Source organism: Sinohyriopsis cumingii, chromosome 6 (genome assembly GCF_028554795.1).
Source record: "Sinohyriopsis cumingii isolate HCF-2022 chromosome 6, ASM2855479v2, whole genome shotgun sequence".
Lineage (NCBI taxonomy): Eukaryota > Metazoa > Mollusca > Bivalvia > Unionida > Unionidae > Sinohyriopsis > Sinohyriopsis cumingii.
This window is the reverse complement of record NC_142966.1, coordinates 50465142-50473435: the sequence shown is the minus strand read 5'-3', so window position 1 is coordinate 50473435 and position 8294 is coordinate 50465142. Positions and strand designations below refer to the sequence as shown.

Sequence of the window (8294 nt, the reverse complement as noted above, 5' to 3'; positions counted from 1 at the left end):
CCATTTTTGTAAGTCTTTGGTATGACTCAGACGGGGATCGAACCCACGACCTCCCGCATCTGAGGCGGACGCTCTAATCCCTAGGCCACCGGAACTTTACAATATTAAATTTTAAACATGTCTGCCAACCACTAAAAATCGGTTGTTTCTTTTTCTTTCATCGTTGCTGCACACAAGTGTCAGAACACAGTCATATAATTTTTTTTAAAAATCCGATAATACACAGTACCCATTATTTACATTTCTCTACCTTATTTGTATTTCTTCTCCCTTCACGTGCAGATTTACCGGTCATACACATTAAGTCCCTCTTGAACAATCTCTCACGTACGAGTATAAGGGAACCTGTAACTCTGATGGTGCGTTGATCTATTTTCTAGATGGTAACTTAACTTTTTAATCTCTTTTCGCGGTGCACTTTCGGATCGGGTAACGTTAAAAAATATGCATAACAGAGAGGCGTGGAAAGAAAGACACCCATGCATTCGACCCGGATACGATAGGCCGCCACATCAAACAAACTCACCTGCCGTATTAAAAGTGATGATTAATTACCTATCATGAATTTAGACAGGTAAACCTTAAAAGCATACAAACTCACCCCAAAATAATAATAAAAACCTACTTAGTAGACGAAAACGTGCAATATTGGCATATCAACTTGTATTACCTTAACTTTGAAGCGAAACATAAAATATCTATCAAAAAGGGAATTAAACGGATTTTAATATTTATATATTGCATCAAAAATGCTTTTTAGTCAAAGTGGAATTGCAAGTTAGAAGTCCAAACGTCAATAACCTTAGAAACGGATACGAAGTTAATTTTTTAAAAATATTTTTTTATTTGTTTTTTTTTTTTAAATCTTTAATTTTGTTCTACTGATAACGTCTAGCTATGCAATACTTGTTGTCGTTTTGCTGATCTATGACTTTACTTGCAGGTATAACTGTCAGTATTAGGCCTGGCCATGCAACATTATGTCTACGTTTTGAAATAAAAGTTTGACACTGTTATATGATATTGGGATTTATAAGGTAAATTAATCTCGCAGTTGGCATTTTCATACACACAAAATGAGTGTAATATAGCAAGACTCATCATATATGCGTGTACTTTTTCCCAGATGACACGAAATGATGTTGATAGTAAATCGATAATGTTCGTCTGTCTGCATCGGAAAAATATGGAGAACTTAAATTATGTCCCGTTATCATCAATAAAACTGTCTTTTGTTCGATATATTATGGATGCTTACAAAATTCTTCTTCTTCTTCTTCTTCTTCTTCTTCTTCTTCTTCTTCTTCAGGATTGTTGGCTTAGGGAAAATAAAGGAGTAAAAGAAAGAAAGGAAAAGAAAGATAAAAAAGAAAACCACTGAAGAATGTTCTTGTGAAGGTGCGTAATGTATGGTCAGACATGCTCCACATTTTCTGTCTTTAGGTCACCTTTTGACCATTTATTCCATATATGGATTGAAGTAGCATCAAATAGTCATTTACGCTAATAGTCAAACAGAGAGTTGTAGTGTATAGAACAACTTAAAACATTTCTATATTTTTCCTGCCATCAGAAATCCTACTACTACAAATGAATGCAGACGATAAAATGCCGTCCACACGGAGTTGATTTTTGCTGGTGGGTGGGTGGACGAAATAGGAGCTAAGTGCCACTCACCGGGGCTGTTTTTGGGCGGGTATGGAACCTGCGACCCTTGAACTAAAAAGCTACCGTGACTCCCCGATATCAAACGTAAAATAAATGTTGCAAAGTGAACACGCGTTAATAAGCAAGGCCTGGGGCGCAGACATAAAGCATTGGAATACTGATTGAACGGAAAGTGGTTCAAAACTCTGCAGAGGTCAACAACAACAAAAATCTGTAATAAAAAAAAAAGACCTCTATATTGTGTAGTTCATGATTCATTGGACCGTTGACACATGTGCATGCCTTCTGCTCGTACAACTAATACGTACGTGTACATAATAATTGATGACTACTCCCAGGCTTCACTGGATATACATATATATATATATATATATATATATATATATATATATATATATATATATATATATATATATATATATATATATATATATACAGTGAGAGACAGAGAAAGAGAGAGACAGAGACAGAGAGAGACGGAGACAGGGACAGAGAAAGAGAGAAACAGAGACAGGCAGACCGAGACAGAAAGACAGCGACAGAGAGAGACTGACAGAGACAGACAGACAGAAACAGATACAGAGAAAGAGAGAGACAGAGACAGATAGAGACAGAGAGAGACATAGACAGAGACAGAGAGGGAGACAGAGACAGAGAGAGACATAGAGATGACATTGCACCATAGTCCAACCGAAAATACTCTGAGTAGAAATATAGTTAAGCAATATGCGAAATACAATACGTTTCTTACAAATAGCTGAAAATATTTCGACACGTTGTCTTTCTACCTAATGCAATAGCTTTATTACGGTATTTCCCTTGTAGACTAATGTGTACCGGTGATTGGAATCGGACCCGCATAAGTCTCCTTTTTCAATTTGTATGGTAAGTGTTCGTGTTTTCTGCCATTCTTACTTTTGAGGAAACCTCCAACATCGCTTAAACAATCACAGACTACTTTCATTTTGGAGCATAAATCTTAAGCTCAGGTTCAAAACATTAGGAATAGAAACTCTGGAATGTACCTAGGTTTTTGAAATTCATCTTGCTCGTAGTGAATTTAGAGGAATGCAATATTTACAAGACTGTCATAATTTATGTAACAGATAGTAAAATGTGTGACGTTTTGAACTCGAGTTTCCTGCTCACAATTTTTAGAGAATATGGATCCAGAAAATATTTAGAGTATTAAGTTCGCTTTATTATACAAATGTTGTGAGGGGTTTAGGCTTTGGAACTTGCCATCATGTGCTTGGATCTCTATATACACAAGATTGGTGATAATTAGGTCAGATGTAGCTCGAAATATTCGTCTTTCATTATTTATTTCGCAAATGTCATCTTAGCTCCGTACTTGTATCCATTAGATAGCGTAAACAATGTTTTTAATATCTTCGTCCCAAAAAGTCTCAGTTCATAACTTTGATAATATATACTGTGACAGTTTTGAGGGTTCCTATTTCAATATAAATGCAAATTTTCATCATAAACATCTCACGGTTTCTCGACTCGGAACCAGTACATTTGAAACTGACATAATAAGAGATCAAGAGATCAGAGGTCACGGGATAAAAACTACAATGCAGGATAAGCACGGTTTATGAACATAAAACCCTTCCTATTTCCATTTTCCGATATACTCCAGCGATTTCTGATTTTATCTTGGTAGGCAAACACGAGGACGACCAATAATGTTCCACATGATAAATTACAAAATTGATAGGAAAATATTTATCTCCGTACAAGCGTATGAAAGTGGTTCACTCGGTGTAATCTGACGATGCATCCATAAATTGTTGTTCGTTTTGGCATATTTTGTTTTTACTTTAGATACATTTTACGGAATTGTATCATCTTTAAATTTGATCATTTGGCCTGTAGTACTTGATGTTAAGGTTTGTTTGGTAAGGTTTATCTGTGTAATTGTTGACGTTTTCATTTTTTTAAACTTAGTTTTCCGGTGTTGTGCTGAGATGCATTTAAACCGTAATACATGTGTATACGCATTCGTACTCACCGTGAGCAACAAAATCCAGTCATGCAAATACTGCTTAATTCTGTACTCCCAAATCACTGCATTGGTTTTTAAAACTCAGTTTTAGAAAGTCAAACAAATCCTCTCGTTTTTCAGATGAAATTAAAAAGAAATTAGAGTCTTCCATTGTAGTCATACACTCCTGTATAGTGACAGCTTGAAAGATAGAGGCAATGTTGCAGCTGTCGTTGCAACACGCCATGACACTTGATCAGGGCGGTTATCTGACAACTCTTCCACTTTTACTGCGGAAATTATACCCATACTAAAATTTCTGAACATCACTAATACCTCTAAAATAATTCATCTTTTCGGATTCCTTTTCCAAAGTAAAAACCTTGCAAATATTCAAATCTAACAACCTGGTTAAATCCCAAAATGAACAGAAACATGATTTGCTTATACAATTTGACAAAAGTACACTGTACTGTTAATTACTGAGTAACATTGGTATCAATGGCAATGCGAAGGCTGATTAAACAGTCACAACAAAATAAATAAAATGAAATGCTCTGGATGATACTACGCATCAATGGAACACACTTTTTACTGGTGTGGTATTGTTTTATTTCAGTGGAGATAAGGAAGTATTGTGTCTTTTGTGTATTAGACTCACATTGCTTCTAAGAAATGAATGAACCTCAACCAGATTGCATTTCCTGCCTCTGCCCACTAAAAGTGGAATGTCCTTGTCGAGTGTATTGACTTCCATTATTAGTATTTTTTTTATTTGAACTTGATTATCAACAAAAGTATAGGTCAGATGGACACAAACTTCATTCTTGACCAATTAGACTTCATAAGAAGTTGTCTGGTTAAAAACCCATGTTGACAGGACTTTCCTCTTTGGAGAAATGGTGGTAATTTTCAAGACAACTCACATGGCAGCAAAACAAGAGGTCTTAACAGCACCAGTTTCATTAGGATAAAGCAGAGTTAGTTTGAACTCTTATGGTGGAAACCCCATGTGGATATCACAGTCCTTCCAGAATAAGTAAAAATAAAGGAGGCAACTTTGTTTTAAACCAAGGAAGGGAAAAAGTAAATGGAATATTTTATAAGAAAAAAAACGGTGTGAAATGTATATGAACTACTGAAAATAAATCAACCTTTGCATCTTTACTCGACTTAAACTACATAAACTTGAACAAATGCATGCTCAGGCCAACATATTTGATGTGTCTTTAGTCACAGTTGTCTGCTCCTTAAACACCCAGCTCCACATCATATAGACCATTTCTGAATTGATTTTGCTGTGCCCATTCAAGCAATGTGTAATAATATTAAACAAATGATTTTAAAACATTTGGAATAGTAGGTCTATTTTGCAAGGATCATGGGAAAAATAAATAGTGTGATAAAACTAGGAAAAATAAGAACAAGAAGGGTTAATATGACTCTCCATTTATAAAGAATATTGTTTTTTGTTATTTTTAATGTCACTTTTAGCACATTATTGGTTACATCATACCAAAGAATAAATGAGCTAAGTGTCATTCTCAAAAACACACTCTAGCCACTGACATGGGCAGGTTTCAAACCTGTGATCCTCACACAATGAGTCTGATGCAACGCCACCTTAACTCCCATAGTCTCTCTATTTATTAGGAATAACATTTACAATATTTTCAAGATGGTTGTTTTACTTGCAGTATTTAATGTCAGATTGGAACTATTCTCATTTAGGACTAACAAGATATCATAAGAAGGACTAACTAGATATCATAAGAAGGACTAGTTGGATATCATAAGAAGGACTAACCAGATATCATAAGAAGGAATAACTAGATATCATAAGAAGGACTAGTCAGATATCATAAGAAGGACTAACTAGATATCATAAGGTCTAACCAAATATCATAAGAAGGTCTAACCAGATATCATAAGAAGGACTAACTAGATATCATAAGAAGGACTAAATATATATCATAAGAAGGACTAACTAGATATCATAAGAAGGACTAACTATATATCATAAGAAGGACTAAATAGATATCATAATAAGGTCTAACCAGACATCATAAGAAGGAATTTCTAGATACAGTATCATAAGAAGTCTTATTGTGAAAATCCCATATCAATATTACTTTCTGTTCAGGAGAAGTGGTAATATCAAGAGTTTCAATAATGCTACTGTGGTAGCCATACTGGATGCCAGATTGGAACCATTTCCAGTTAGAACCAACCAGACACCATAAAAGTCATTTAGTAAAACACGAATCTTGATATAATCACCTGTACAAGATCAAGAGTAATAAGATATTCAAGATGCTCACCATAGTGGTCATATTGTGGGTCTGGTATCGCTATTTTCATATGGTACCATTTAGTGGTCATATTGTGGGTCTGGCATCGCTATTTTCATATGGGACCATTTAGTGGTCATATTGTGGGTCTAGCATCGCTATTTTCATATGGTACCATTTAGTGGTCATATTGTGGGTCTGGCATCGCTATTTTCATATGGGACCATTTAGTGGTCATATTGTGGGTCTGGCATCGCTATTTTCATATGGTACCATTTAGTGGTCATATTGTGGGTCTGGCATCGCTATTTTCATATGGTACCATTTAGTGGTCATATTGTGGGTCTGGCATCGCTATTTTCATATGGGACCATTTAGTGGTCATATTGTGGGTCTGGCATCGCTATTTTCATATGGGACCATTTAGTGGTCATATTGTGGGTCTGGCATCGCTATTTTCATATGGTACCATTTAGTGGTCATATTGTGGGTCTGGCATCGCTATTTTCATATGGGACCATTTAGTGGGCATATTGTGGGTCTGGCATCGCTATTTTCATATGGGGCCATTTAGTGGGCATATTGTGGGTCTGGCATTGCTATTTTCATATGGTACCATTTAGTGGTCATATTGTGGGTCTGGCATCGCTATTTTCATATGGGACCATTTAGTGGTCATATTGTGGGTCTGGCATCGCTATTTTCATATGGGACCATTTAGTGGTCATATTGTGGGTCTGGCATCGCTATTTTCATATGGGACCATTTAGTGGTCATATTGTGGGTCTGGCATCGCTATTTTCATATGGTACCATTTAGTGGTCATACTGTGGGTCTGGCATCGCTATTTTCATATGGGACCATTTAGTGGTCATACTGTGGGTCTGGCATCGCTATTTTCATACGGGACCATTTAGTGGTCATACTGTGGGTCTGGCATCGCTATTTTCATATGGGACCATTTAGTGGTCATATTGTGGGTCTGGCATCGCTATTTTCATATGGGACCATTTAGTGGTCATATTGTGGGTCTGGCATCGCTATTTTCATATGGTACCATTTAGTGGTCATACTGTGGGTCTGGCATCGCTATTTTCATATGGGACCATTTAGTGGTCATACTGTGGGTCTGGCATCGCTATTTTCATACGGGACCATTTAGTGGTCATACTGTGGGTCTGGCATCGCTAATTTTCATATGGTACTATTTAGTGGTCATATTGTGGGTCTGGCATCACTAATTTTCATATGGTACTATTTAGTGGTCATATTGTGGGTCTGGCATCACTATTTTCATACGGTACAATTTAGTGGTCATATTGTGGGTCTGGCATCACTATTTTCATACGGTACCATTTAGACATTGAGCTGAATTTGCGTAAAGTTTCATTGCGATCCTCCAAGTAATTTAGGCATAGAAGAAACAAACTTATGCTGATAGATGGACAATGGACAAGTAACCATGATTGATTGATGAGTTCAGGCCTACCTGATACCTGACAGTTGCCTTGATTGAAGATTGTGTATTTGATTTTTGTCATGTTTATAAATTACAAGTAAGTTGTTTACTGATATTTGAGGTCAAGGTCTTATTTACAAACTTTGAATGTTTTGGAAGAGAACTTGTGACCCACATCATGGACATTTTATTGTGTCTTAGGCCAATTTAAATTCGTATAAATGAATGAGGTAAACAAAATTGGTTATACCTGTTTTTAATATCAAATGTTTGGGATTTATAATCAGAATTTTTAGTTGTGTTCAGATATAAATTGAAAGGAATAATTTATTCAAAACTGGTCATTGAAATTACAAAGTGCTCATTGCCATTTAGACAAACTACTTTGGAATTATTGTGATTTCATTCAAGTATATTTTTGATTATAAAATAGTGATGCATTACAACTATTGGTACATCAGCTCATTCAAAACTATTGGAACATCAACCCAGTCAAGATTATTATAATTAATTTGGAACATTCTGCACTTTTGGACATGTGAAAGAACATCTAGAATTATTTGTCATTTAATTCACAATACCATATACACCTCTTAAATTTTCACTTTGTAATTTAGAGAAAGAAATTTACTAGACTTGTTTGTTTCACTACATTCTGTTGCTTAGTTTAAAACATAGTCATAATACTATAGATATCAAATTGTGTTTATATTTGGAAAGTGATGCAATTTACTGTTTAACTGTGCAAAAGAAGAGAGAGAATGAAAGCAATAGAAAAAGCATGGCAGATAGATGACAATATGTTTAACCTTTGTGAATAAAATTAAAAGCTAAAACAATATTTTATTTCTTATTATTTTTAATATTTTTATAAGAGTCAACACTT

The 8294-nt window shown here is 35.3% G+C and overlaps 1 protein-coding gene across 4 annotated transcripts in view; it reads right to left on the bottom strand.

Moving 5' to 3' along the window:
* Positions 1–8249: 8249 nt before the first annotated feature.
* Positions 8250–8294, bottom strand: part of LOC149796908 (protocadherin-1-like) — a 45176-nt gene continuing 45131 nt past the window's right edge. For all 4 annotated transcript variants that reach the window (XM_089961564.1, XM_089961565.1, XM_089961566.1 and 1 more), the window contains one exon: positions 8250–8294. This exon is cut by the window's right edge and continues 546 nt beyond it. The gene's annotated coding sequence lies outside the window, so the exon portion shown is untranslated.